This window comes from Myxine glutinosa, chromosome 9, assembly GCF_964187855.1.
Source record: "Myxine glutinosa chromosome 9, kmMyxGlut1.1, whole genome shotgun sequence".
NCBI lineage: Eukaryota > Metazoa > Chordata > Myxini > Myxiniformes > Myxinidae > Myxine > Myxine glutinosa.
In genome coordinates, this window is record NC_136269.1 from 68,753,151 (window position 1) to 68,766,328 (window position 13,178).

Here is a 13,178-nt window from a genome sequence, read left to right on the forward strand (position 1 = left end):
CCTTAAGAGATGACCGTCAGCACACTCAGGGCTATATTCTATTCAAAGAAAAGGTACTGTCTCAAGATGAGTGGTTCCCAGTAGTGCTGGGCGATAATCGCGATAATCGCGATAATCGCGATAATCGATATTTACTATCGCGATAACGATAATGGAAATTCATTATCACAATAGGTGCTGCGCATGCGCATCGGTAAAACGCACCTTGAACCCGGATATTGACAGCATATTGACTGCTTTGAGCGGTTTGTGTGTTTAGTTTCTCTCAAAAGATATTCCCGTATTAAATGTAGCTCTATAAAATAAAGCAGGTGATATAATATGGAATGTATATTCTCCAAGATGTAATTTAAATGGTGTATCATTAAACAATAAACATTAAAACAAGCAACCAATTAATCAATGCGCCAAAACTGCTGGCGGTGTCGAAATCGCCGATCCGTTTGTTGTATCGTAAAGTACTCCAAGAATGAGGAATTTAATAATCTCCAACGGTTTTATTCAACCCAACATCGGAAGGCACATGAATTTCGTAAAGTTCCGTAAAAACCTTTCCACCCTCCATCTTCCTACCCATAACTACTCCTCCTGGCCACGCCCCCCTCCAGCGTCCAGTCTTTGCACAACACCACATGTCCCCCTTTCATTAACAACATGCATACCATAACTCATTGAACAACAATATATAGCAGTTAACTAGAAGATGAAATTTAGTAATGCCACAGCATGGATTAACCATAAAACAAGAAATAATAGACATGGCAACAGTTTATCATAGCTTCCTTTTCTTACTCTCTAAGAACTTTAGATTACATCATCACATAATATTGTGTCCAGACTGGAGGTCTGCGAACTCTGGCATCCCGGCCGACCGGCACAGATTTTGATGTGCGGTGATGTCAGGAAGGAGTGGTTGCTCGGTATCGTCTCTTGCATTTCCTTGTCAGGCAGATGCTAAATGAGAAGCGTTCCAGATCCATCCATCGGACAGTTTGTACGTGTGAGATCCTCTTCGCTCCATAACTTGGAGAGGCGCTGAAAAATTGGATTGTCCCTTTCGGAGGATGCCAGGTTTCCTCACTCAGACGAAGAAGCTACATTCAAAACTCATCTCCTTTGCCCCCCGCCGTTTGTCGGTATACGCCTTTTGCTTGTTCTGTTTCTCTTGTACTGTGAGTGCTGTGTCTTTGCATGACTGTGTGTTGGGCTTTGGCATCTGCAAACCAGATACATGCAGCTTGGTGTGCATCTCTCTCCCATGAAGCATTCAGCAGGTGAACGCTGTGTTGTGGCATGTTGGGTTGCCTGGTATGTTTGAAGAAAGTCAGTTGTAAATGTTTTCCAGTCTTTCCCCTCGATGTTAGCAGTGAGCAAGCTTTCTTTTAAGTTTCGATTGAATCGTTCTATTTCTCCATTCGCTTGTCAGTAGTAGACTGCTGATTTTCTGTGTGTAATGTCTCTGTCTTTCAGAAAGGTTTCAAATTCTCGAGAGGTGAATTGTGAACCATTGTTGGATATCGACTCTTTTGGGATACCTTCTCTGCTGAAGACAGATGACAGGAACTTGATCACTGTAGTGGAAGTGACCTGGGAGGTGAAGGCCATTTCTGGCCATTTGCTAAAGTAATCGATGAGTGTGATAGTGAAACGACAGTCCAGTGGTGCAGAATCGAAGGGCCCCACTATGTCGATTGCCAGTTTCTCCCAGGTTGTGTCGGGATAAGGAACCGGTTACAGTGGTGATGCGTGTGTCACAACTGTCTTGTCGTGCTGTTGACAAGTAATGCAAGCCTTGATTGCAGACTAGACGTGCGCGTCCATTCCCGGCCACCAGTACAGATCCCTTAACCGCTGCTTTGTCCTCACTATACCCTGGTGAGTGCCATGTGCTAATTTGATGAAATGTGGTTGTAGTGCATCTGGGACAAGAAGGTGGTGAGTACTTCCCATCACGCAGTCCTCTTGTAATGACAGTTCACTTTGCAATCTAAATTAAGGAAGAAGATCAGGATCCAGGCCTTTTGAAGTTTTCGGCCAGCGCTTTGTAAGCATTTCATGCAACTTTGCTTGAACAGGGCAGGAAATACAGGCAGCTTTGAATTCTTCAGCTGTCACAGCAATGAGGGTCGATGTGAGCACGACAACCTCAACATCATCCTCCAGGCTTGGCTCTGAAGTAGGCAGTGGCAGATGAGACGAGCAATCAGCTGTTACGTTTTCAGAGCTAGGCTTGTACTGAATGTCACTTGCATCAAATGAACAATACATATGATGGTACCATCATTCCCCAATGCTCTCAAAGCAATAAACTCACGATACGCCAAACGTGAGTGGAATGTAACATTCCCCAAAGTCCATGCACAAATCCCCATGCGGGGTGAAGTCAAAGTCATGCAGAACGGCCAGAACAGGCAGGTATGGCGCGGCGGCGAACGTGGAGTTACGAGGTGAAAGGTCGGGCAGCTGGCGGCACGGGGTAACGATCCACCAAAACGTGAGCGCAATCCACGCCTCACGTCCACCAACAATGAAGCCGATATGGAAACCAACGGCGATCCACACAATGATGTCGATATGGGAATCCCAATGACAAAGCACGAAGCACCAGGCGGACAGCCTCCTCGAGGGAAAATGGCAGATCGGCCTGTAATGGAGGTGCTGGCCTTCCCTCCAACAATAGCTCACACTGGGTAATAAAACCTGAGAGGCAGGTTTAATTGCAATCGCAATATAGGACGATGTCGCGGGCAATCCCTTTTTTTCTTTTTTTATTTGTATACAGAATCGAGGCTCGTGAAAGAGCTAACATTTATCACACAAACAAATCAAACAGACAAACAAACAAAGTATATAAAAAGGGGAGCGGTAGACAAGATGGGGAGAGAAGGGGAAGCACATAAACTCAACATTTGAGAGCAGGGACATCGGGAATGTGTGAGAGGGAGAGAGCTTGGGGGGAGGCAGCATGGGAAGAGGTGGGGGGTGGGAGAAGTATAAACACAAGGATACCAAGGACTTCCAGGAAAGAAGTTGGTATTTCAAAAAAGTGGATTTGGGGTGAAATTAGCGGGGGTAGAAAAGATCAAGGTTTTGGATGGGGGAAGATAAGAGATGGTGGTGAACAGCTGTTTTAAAGACCTGGAGGGTGGAGTGGGATTGAAGAGAGTGAGGGAGTTTGTTCCAGAGGTGGGAGAAAAGAGGAATGAAGGAGTGAAGGTGAGCAGAGAGTCTTGATTTTGGCAGTTTAACCATCAGAGGGTTGCAGGCAGATCTTGTGCGACCTGTAGGAATATTTGGGGGACAGAGCCCAGAGAGAGCTGGAGGAGCAAGGCCGGAGAGGAGTCGGTAGAAGACAGAAAGACCACCAACCTGCCTGCCGTGAGTAAGTGAAAGGCCCTCGGAGGTAGCTTCATCGCGGGAGATTCCAATGATCTGAACGCTTTGGTTTCAACAGCGTGAAGACGAGCTAAGTGTGAGGCAGGAGCACCAGCCCAGAGGGCGGAACAGTATTCCATTGAGCTGCGGATGAAAACCTTATATGTGGTGAGGAGCTCAGGTGTGCCAAGGAAGGACTTCGCACGACGGAGGATGCCCAGTCGGCGACTGGCTTTGGAGACCAGATTTGAAATGTGGTTTTCCCAGGAAAGATCATTGCAGATAGTGAGACCCAAAAGCTTGAGTGACAGAACTTCTTGGAGAGGATTATTCAGAAAGTGGATGGGAGGGTTGGCCAGTCGGTCTTTTCGGAGAGACATCGTAAGAGCGTGAGATTTGTCAGGATTGAAAGACATGTTCCACTTGTTTGCCCAGTCTGTGATTTTGTCCAGGTCTGCAGAGAGTGAGGAGGCTGCAGACTGCCGATCTGAGGGATGAGGGATGAAGAATGGAGTGGCAGAGAGTGGAGTCATCAGCAAAGAGATAGAGAGGATTTTCAAGAGAGTCGGAGAGATCATTGATGAAGACCAGAAAAATCACAGGGCCCAGAACACTGTCTTGGGGAACTCCAGCCTGAACAGGAAGAGGAGATGAGAGAAACCCATTCAGAGCCACACGTTGACGACGACTAGAGAGGAAGTCCACCAGCCATGTGTGGAGATTTCCATGGATACCAAAGGAGGAGAGTTTGGTGAGCAGAGCGGTGTGCCAGACCGCATCGAAGGCACGTGATATAATAATAATAATAATACATTTATTTTATATAGCGCTTTTCAAGAAGCCCAAAGACGCTTTGACAGAGTACAAAAAAAACAAGTGCAAAAAGACAAAAATCAACAGGTAAATAATCAAAGCAAAAGGAAGGAGAAGGAGAAGAGAGTCAGGGGTTAAATGCTGTGGGTTAAATGTTGAATGCAGTGTTGAACAGGTGGGTCTTGAGTGATGTTTTGTATGTGGTGAGTGAGGAGGAGTCTCTGATGGTGTGAGGTGGTGAGTTACAGAGGGTGGGAGCAGCGATGGAGAAGGCCCTGTCCCCCTAGGATCTGAATTTGGTCCGCATGGGGGGGGTGGGGTCAGGAGGTTGGTATCAGCAGAGCGGAGGTTGCGGGTGGGAGTGTGTCTGGAGAGGAGGTCAGTCAGGTTGGATGGGGCCAGGTTATGGAGGGCTTTGTAGGTCAAGAGGAGGATTTTGTACTGGATTCTCTGGGGGATGGGGAGCCAGTGGAGCTTGTAAAGGACGGGGGTGATGTGGTCACGGGTCCGGGAATGGGTGAGTAGATGGGCAGCGGAGTTCTGAATGTATTGGAGTTTATTGATGATTATTGAGGGTGAACCAAAGAGGAGGCTGTTGCAGTAGTCTCGACGGGAGGTGATGAAGGCGTGGATGAGGGTTTCTGCAGCCGTGAAGGAGAGGGATGGACGGAGACGGGCGATGTTTTTCAGGTGAAAGAAGGCTGTCTTTGTGATCTGTTTAGTGTATTTGTCTAAGGAGAGGGTTTGGTCAAAGATGATGCCAAGATTCCGGATGTGAGGGGAGGTGGATACTGGGAAACCGTCGATGTTGAGGGCAAAGTTATGGGTGGATTTGGTGAGCGTTTTTGGGCCAATGATGATTATTTCAGATTTATCATAGTTAAGTTTGAGGAAGTTGATTTGAAGCCAGGATTTTATTTCAGTGATGCAGTTTGTCAGGATAGAGTGGGTGGCGGTGGAGATGGACTTGGTGGAGATGAAAAGCTGGACGTCATCGGCGAAGCAGTGGAATTGGAGACCATGACGGCGGATTAAGTGACCAAGGGGGTACAGGTACAGGATGAAGAGGAGGGGGCCAAGAACTGAACCTTGGGGGACACCTTGGGAGAGGGGAGCAGTGGGGGCTTTGCAGTTATTGATGGAGATGAACTGGCGTCTGTCGGAGAGGTATGATTTGATGCAAGAGAGGGCAGTGCCAGTAATGTTAAAGGTGGTTTCAAGTCGGGTGAGGAGGATGGTGTGATTGATGGTGTCAAAAGCGGCGCTGAGCTCGAGGAGGATGAGAATGTTGAGGTTGCCAGCGTCAAAGGAGAGGAGAAGGTCGTTGGTGATTTTGAGGAAAGCAGTTTCAGTACTGTGGTTGGAGCGGAATCCGGATTGGAATGTTTCATACAGGTTATTGGCAGAGAGGTGATGTTTAAGTTGAGTGGCTACAGTGCGTTCCAAAACTTTTGACAGAAAGGGTAGGTTGGAGATGGGTCTGGAGTTATTTAGGGTGTCAGGGTTGAGTCCAGGTTTTTTCAGAATGGGGGTAACAGCAGCAATTTTGAGGGATGTTGGGACGATGCCTCTAGACAGGGAGGAGTTTATTGTTGCAGTGATAAGTGGAGAGAGAGCCGGAAGGGAGGCCTTGACAAAGCTGGAGGGGATGGGGTCAAGAGTGCAGGTGGCAGTTTTCATTCCTATGAGGAGTTCAGAGAGGTCAGTAGGGGAGACTGGGGAGAATTGAGACAGGGGTTGGCAGGATAAGGGGGGGGCAGGTGGTTTGAGGGGGAGCAGGTGCGGTGGTGGTTAAGCTGCTGTAGATGTTGTCAATTTTGCTTTGGAAGAATGAAAGGAAGGAGATGCAGTTGTCTACTGTGAATGACTGGGTGGTGGTGCCCAGGGGGCTGAGGAGTTTGTTTATTGTAGAGAAGAGTGCTTTTGGGTTTCCAGAGCCAGAGTGGATAATTTGAGAGTAGTAGGCGGAGCGGGCGTGGGAGAGGGCATCTTTGTAGTGTTGTAGGTGGTCCTTGTAGGCTTGGGAGTGAATTGTGAGACCTGTTTTATTGTGGAGTCTTTCAAGTTGGCGAGCATGAGTTTTCATCATGCGGAGTTCAGGGGTAAACCAGGGAGCAGAATGGGTGAAAGAAACTGTTTTGGTTTTTATAGGTGCAAGCTGGTCGAGGCAGGAGGAGAGAGTGTGGTTGTAGTAGTCAGTGAGGTCAGAATGGGTGTGGAGGTCAACGAAGGGAGAAGTGGACATTTTTTCAGAGAGGGTGGATGAGAATGAGGTAGGTGAAAGAGCGTTTAGCTTACGGAAGTTGATAGTGCGATAATGCCTTGGTGCTGGGGTGGGGATGTTGATGGTCATAGTGATGGCTAAGTGGTCAGAGAGGGTGAGGTCGGAGCCAGAGAGATGGTGCAAAATTAATCCAGTAGAGCAGACAAGGTCCAGAATGTGCCCACGGTTGTGGGTAGGAAAGTTGACATGTTGAGTGAGGTTAAAGCAGGTGAGTAAATCAGTGAAGTCAGTGGTTATTGTGGAGTCAGTGGAGTCCATGTGGATATTGAAATCACCGAGGAGGAGGATTTAGGGAGAGAGGGAACAGAGCTGGGTCAGAAAGTAGGAGAAGTCAGATAGGAATGATGGGTGTGGTTTGGGAGGGCGGTAGACGATAGCCATGACTGACTGTGTGTGACCAGAGAGTTTAAAAGCCAGGCGTTGTTGGAAATGAGGCTGGTCTTGATGTCCTGTCGGTGAATTACGGCAATTCCACCACCTCGGCCCTCCGAGCGTGGTTTATTGATGTAAGAATATCCATTGGGTGTAGTGAGGATATGTCAAGGGAGACAGCTCTAATTTCCTGTTTGGCATTGAGGACCTCCATCCACTGTTCAGACAGCAGAAGCAGCATGTCCTGAGTAGAGTGACCTGGTCTGAAACCAAATTGATGATCAGAGATCAAGCCATTGGAGAAGAGGAAAGATTTCGTATCCGAAACAATGATGGATTCCATGACTTTGCTGATAATTGGGAGAAGGCTGATTGGTCTTTAGTTGTTAGGATCTGTTTTTGCACCTTTTTGTGTAAAGCGGTGATATTGGCTGATTTCCAAGCAGGTGCAGATGACCTTGAGCAAAAGAGAGGGTGAAGAGAACAGAGAGAGGGAGTGAAAGAGCAGAAGAACAGGATTTTAGGACCCGTGGGCTGATTCCGTCAGGTCCAGTTGCAGAATCAGAGTCGAGGGTTGACAGAAACTTTTCCACCTTGTCAGGAGGAAAGGACACAGAGTCCAGGAGCAGCTGGGTACGGCTGGGTGCGGTGGGTACAGAGAGGGATGGGTTGGGGACACAAGATTTAGAGGCAAACACAGAGTTGAGGCATTCAGCTTTTTCACGTGCTGAGTCAGCTGTGTAGCCGTTTGAGGTAAGGGAGGGGATGGAGGGGGAACAAACACCAGAAACAGATTTGACCAGACGCCACCAGGATTTGGAAGTGGGAGACAGATAAGAGAGTTCAGTCTTGAGAACGGAGAGATATTGTTTCCTGGCTCTCCTGAGGGTGGAGACACACTTGTTTCGGGCTTTGTGAAAGGAAATGAGATTTCCTTCCGTTGGATTTGCTTTCCAGGAGACGAAGGCAAGTTGTTTCTGGGCAACAGCCTCACCACAAGATTCCGTGTACCATGGATGGGAGGAAGGGTATGACAACTGAAGACGAGATGGGATAAATCTGTACATGAGAGAGAGAGAGCAATTTACTTTGGAAGAATTCCCAGGATGAGTTGATGTCAGAGGTGGTCGAGATGGGAGACCAGCCCAGATGATTGATGGCTGCTTGAAGACCGTGCCAGTTGGCCTGAGTGAAATGCCAGACTCGCCGATGCTGAGGAGGCTCCCTGAGAATGGTCAGAGAGATGTCCACTTTAACAAGCACATGATCAGAAGAGCCGATTGGAGCAGAAGAAGAGCAGCAGACATTTTCAGGGAAGTTAGTCATAACCAAGTCCAGAAGAGAAGATGCTCCGTTGACTGAGATCCGGGTCGGGAAATTGTCAGATTGTGTCAGTCCCAGTGAGTCGCAGAAGTCCTTTGCTGAGGAGCCATGGCTGTTGAAAGAGGTACCCACACCCAGCCAACTGGCATGGTGACAATTGAAATCACCACATATGAGGAAGAGAGAGTTGGGATGGGTAGATAGAAGTTGGTCCATATTATCAGACAGCGAGATGTCGATGGAGTCATCACTGTTTGGTGGACGGTACAACACACATATGAACAAGAGGTGGGAGCGAAGGGGAAGCCGTAGCCAGAGGTATTCCTGGGGGTGAGGTGGAGAGAGGGCAGTGCAGGGCGAGTGAGGAAGAGAGTTTTTGATAAAGATAGCAACCCCACCTCCAAGACGAGGCACAGGTCTATCATACCATTGTCTATCATACCTTCCTTTCCCAGGAAGCCTCAACTCATTCACGGCCAATATGAAAAAGGTCCGCTCGCAGCCTCGATGCGACTCACGGCTGTCTCCCTCCTCTCCCTGCAGCTCTCCTCTCTCCTCTTCTGGTTGCTTTCCCACGTTTTCCTTTTTCCTTCACAAACATTTATTTTTTATCTTTTACTGAAGTCATCTCCATTTCACACAAAAATCTTAACAACAATATTACCTGAAACTAAAAATCCTATAAGTACATAATAACAACAAAGGAGGAAGTGATGAATCCGTAACAATATATATATATGTAGAATTTTCACCTTTTGTTGCCTTGTAGTCTGGAATTAAACTGCATCAAATCAGACTTTCTCCACCTTTATTTGCACTTCGTAATCCACAACTTCCAAGTGATAAACAAATTCGACAAATTACAGAAAATTATTTAAAGATACAAAACTAGAATATCGTGGTTGGATAAGCGTCTTCAGCCCAAAGGCAAGTGCTGGTGTGGCACATTTCTTCTCTCCTCACAGCCATGAGGGGCTATTGGAGATGTAAGTATAATGAACTAATATTTGACCAAATTAGTTTTCCTTCATCGCGGTGATTTGGCGGTACCATGGATCAGAACCTGGAAACGGCGACTTTTTACGGATTAGTATTTAACAGGAAGTGTCAGTTGCATAACTTGTGACATGGAGAATGGGAACCATAGAGAGTGCAAATGAAAAACAGGGAAGACAGCTCATTGATTTAGCTTGAGTTGACTGATTATGTGGCGCACTGCTTGTCCAGATGGAAATGGGGGCGAAGGCCCAATCGCCTCTTACCCCACTGCTACCCTCACATTTCTTGCCATGCTAAACACACACACACACACACACACACACACACACACACACACACACACAGACACACACACACACACACACCTTGTACAACCACGAAACAAGGTTCTCAGTTTGGGTCATCAGTCTGAGTGGGCAAAAGGCCACATTCCATTGCCTCTACACTAAAACTGGGGTGATGCGAGCTGGCTTGGCCATCCCAGCTGACGAATGCTTGTATTTTCTGACTCCGCAAGGCAAATCCAAAACAAACACAAGTCTGCTAAGCAGAGTCAGCAAGTATGGCCATTTTAAAAACAGCCAAGTCAAGTTCAGCTCATTCACTTTACAATACTGTCGCGGTAGTGAAGGAGAAGCAGGTACGTGCAGGCCATGACATCCTGCATGAAACCTCAAAATCCTTACTGAAAAAAAGACAAAAAGGAGCAAAGGAAAAATCAAATTAGAGAGACAAATGAGGAGAGATAAAAACAAGTGAAGCCAAAGTAGGAAAGGGGTGAAGAAGAAAAACCAGCATGGATAAATGCATCTTGGACTTCCTGGATAAAATTTGCACAATCAGTGGGTTAGCCGATCCTATAAGGATACTTAATACCTCCACTAGATTTATTTTGTTTCTGCATAAACGATGGTAAAAGTTTTCAAGGACAGTCATATTTGGTCATGGTCTTGTTAATCCAATAAAAGTCAGGGACAGGTTGGGGAAATTAAAAGTGGGAGCTGGAAAAATCAGAGTGAGAGGGGAAGGGGGGGGGGGGGGGGAAAGCAAAAGCAAAGCAAAATAAATAATGTCTCTATTTTTATGTAATTGTTTTGTCAAGGAGCTCGTGTCTGGCTGAGTGATTAAAGACTTGTTTCTTTCTCAACTGGCTGGTGTGCATTTTATTCCCATGATTGCTCATTGTCACCAGCCCGCACTTGGCAAGCGTGGCGAGTGCACCAAAAACCTCTCAGCTTCAGTTGAGGGAGGCCTTTGTCCTGCAGTGGATGGACTGAAATCAGATGAAGTGCGGGTTAAGAGGAGGTGGAGGTATTTTGTCAAGGATTCAAAAACAAGGTGAGTCATCAGCAGAGAAGCTTTTTGTGATTGGATCCAAAATCCGAGCACCGAGGCATAAAACATGCATGGAGGACTTGGTATAGAGCAGAAGATATCAACAATAAAGGATTACTGCACGCGGCCATCTTACCCAGCGAAGCCGCAATTGCCAACCCCATGGGCGGAAATGCTGTGGCAACAAACGTGCTTTCCTAACCGACTGCTTATCTTCAGCGCGCATGGTGCTCTGCGAGTCCGAGATGAGCCTGTCTCACCCACTGCATCTGAGTTCTGCGCAAACTGTATCGCCAAAAGGACAGAATGCATTTTGGATCAACTGTTATTTCTTCACAGACTACTGTGCTTATTGCTTAAAATTTCCATGCAAGTTTTCAAAGCACCACCTTTGTTTTTATTCATCTTGTAGGAAAAATGAAGAAATAATTTGATGAAAAGAATAGTGTTTATGGACACTTTGTGGGCCTCGAATAGTCTGACTTTCAGCTCAATTTCCGCTTCAAGTTGTTACCTTGGACTTTTGAGTGATGAACACATCAAACACCGTTTACAAATGTCGTGCTGACGTTGGCCTGTTGGTATTCCTGTCTGAACCCACGGCTCATGATTCAGGAACCCAGGTTAAAATCCCATACACCAGGTGTGTGTGGCTCGCCATCAACCGTTATCCTTGAAATCCATGTAGGGGTACACCGATGTCTACCAATGTCTTTATCTTGCATGCGATTGGTGTACAAACTCCAACGTAAGCCTGTGATCACATTTAAAAATTATATATATATATATATATATATATATATATATATATTCTACTGCTACTGTTACTCCTTTGAAAGAAAAGGTTGTGTGTTCAGATAAGGTTTTTGACCCAAATTTTTCAGAAACTGGCTGGCTAGGCGTGACGTCAGACTGAAGGTGGCAGGAATTTGGAATTTGTTCACTGGGCAGGAAATAACTCACCTACTCCTAACTAAAGACATCATGGGATCCTTAACTGCCACCAATGCTGTCACACAAGACACCAGTCTTAACATCCATTTGAGGGATGGCACAGTTTGCGGTGCAATACCCTGCCTGTGACGCGTCAACCTGAAAGTTTATAGTCGGGTTGGGAATGGAACCCAGATGAGACAGCTTCAAGGTAAGTGCACTCAGTACCTCTGCACCATTCTTTCAGACAAAAAAAAGAATCGTAAAATATGTACAAATAAAAACGAAAATGCTGTGCAACTGCAAGACTATGAGCAAGGCCTTTTCAAACACAACCGACAACCGTTATATCATAGTAAAATACACAATTTGGTGTCTGTCTGTCTGTCTGTCTGACCGAGATACATTCAGTCGTTACTTATCCAATCTCAACCAAACTTGCCAGGGGGACTAAGCGACGATACGATGAAGGTTGTAGTGACTTCATTTTCCCCCTTCCGCATAGGGGTTTTCAGCCTTCGATGAACTCGGTGTTAAGGTGTATAAATAGTTTATCCTGACATTTCGTGGGGCACAGCTACAGGAAGTAAAAATAGGGGCAATACCCCTGAGTGCGCACCTGGTAGAATAAAGCAGTATACTGCACTGACTAAAGGTATTTTGATCAGTATCTCGGTATTTTAAACCAATATCAATGGTTGCTCGAATACAGGGCAGCATGTGGAATCATAATAACATAATCATAAGATTTTAAACAAACAAAAAAAATACCTATTTTAGGGGGCAACCCCATTCCCCCTCCATAAATTCCCTAGACCTCAATTTTTCTAATGCCTTGAACAACATTGGCTCATCATGGGTGATGAAAGTTGTGATCAAGTTTCATCAAAATTGTGTGCGCAGTTTTGGAGAAGACAGCAAATACCTGTTTCAGGGGGTCAAACCCACTACACATCCCCTTGAACCCTGATTCCCCGTAAAGCCTGATTTTTTTTATGCTATGAACAAATGTTGATACATCGGGGGTGATGAAGGTTGTGGTCAAGTTTCATCGAAGTCGTGTGTTTAGATTCAGAGAAAAGAACAAATACCTAATTTGGGGGGAGGGGCGAACCCCCTCCTCCCTTCCCCATAGACCTCCTCAAGGCCCAATATTTTTAAATACCGTGATCAAATATTGGTACATCACGGGCGATTAAGGTTGTGGGAAAGTTTCATCAGAATTGCGTGTGTAGTTTCTGAGAACAAAGCAAATACCTATTTTGGGGGACAACCCTCCAGTAGAGCCCTCAGGGCCAGATTTATTTTAATGCCGTAGAACAAACTTTAGTACATCACAGGTGGTGAAGATTGTAGTCAAGTCTCATCGAAGTCGTGTGTTTAGCTTCAGATGTGGGGGGGTGGGGGGGGGGGGGTGGGGGGTCAAAACTGGACCCACTTTGACCCCCAGTAGATCCCCTTAAACCCCATTCTTTTTTTAATGCCGTGAACAAACTTGAGTGGCAACATATCAAATATCATTTGTACCAAGTTTGGTCACAATCCCATCAGTGGTTTCGGAGAAGAAGTTGCAAGTGTTTACAGACTGATGGACTGACGACACGCCATCACATACAGTCGTGGCCAAAAATATTGGCACCCTTGCACTTTTTTCAAATAACTCACAATTTTCTCCAAAAATAAGTTGAAATTGACAAAAGTATTTGGTTTCCACAATTCTTTATTTCACTGTTAATATTACAGA

At 46.1% G+C, this 13,178-nt stretch overlaps 1 protein-coding gene across 10 annotated transcripts in view; it reads right to left on the reverse strand.

The window, feature by feature from the left end:
• Window positions 1–13,178, reverse strand: part of LOC137435342 (serine/threonine-protein kinase PAK 1) — a 107,076-nt gene that overhangs the window by 33,900 nt on the left and 59,998 nt on the right. For 2 of the 10 annotated variants that reach the window (XM_068129039.2, XM_078784431.1), the window contains exon 2: window positions 8,610–8,756. The exons of the other annotated variants lie outside the window; for them this stretch is intronic. The gene's annotated coding sequence lies outside the window, so the exon portion shown is untranslated. The remainder of the gene's footprint in view (window positions 1–8,609; window positions 8,757–13,178) is intronic. 10 annotated transcript variants of the gene reach the window in all.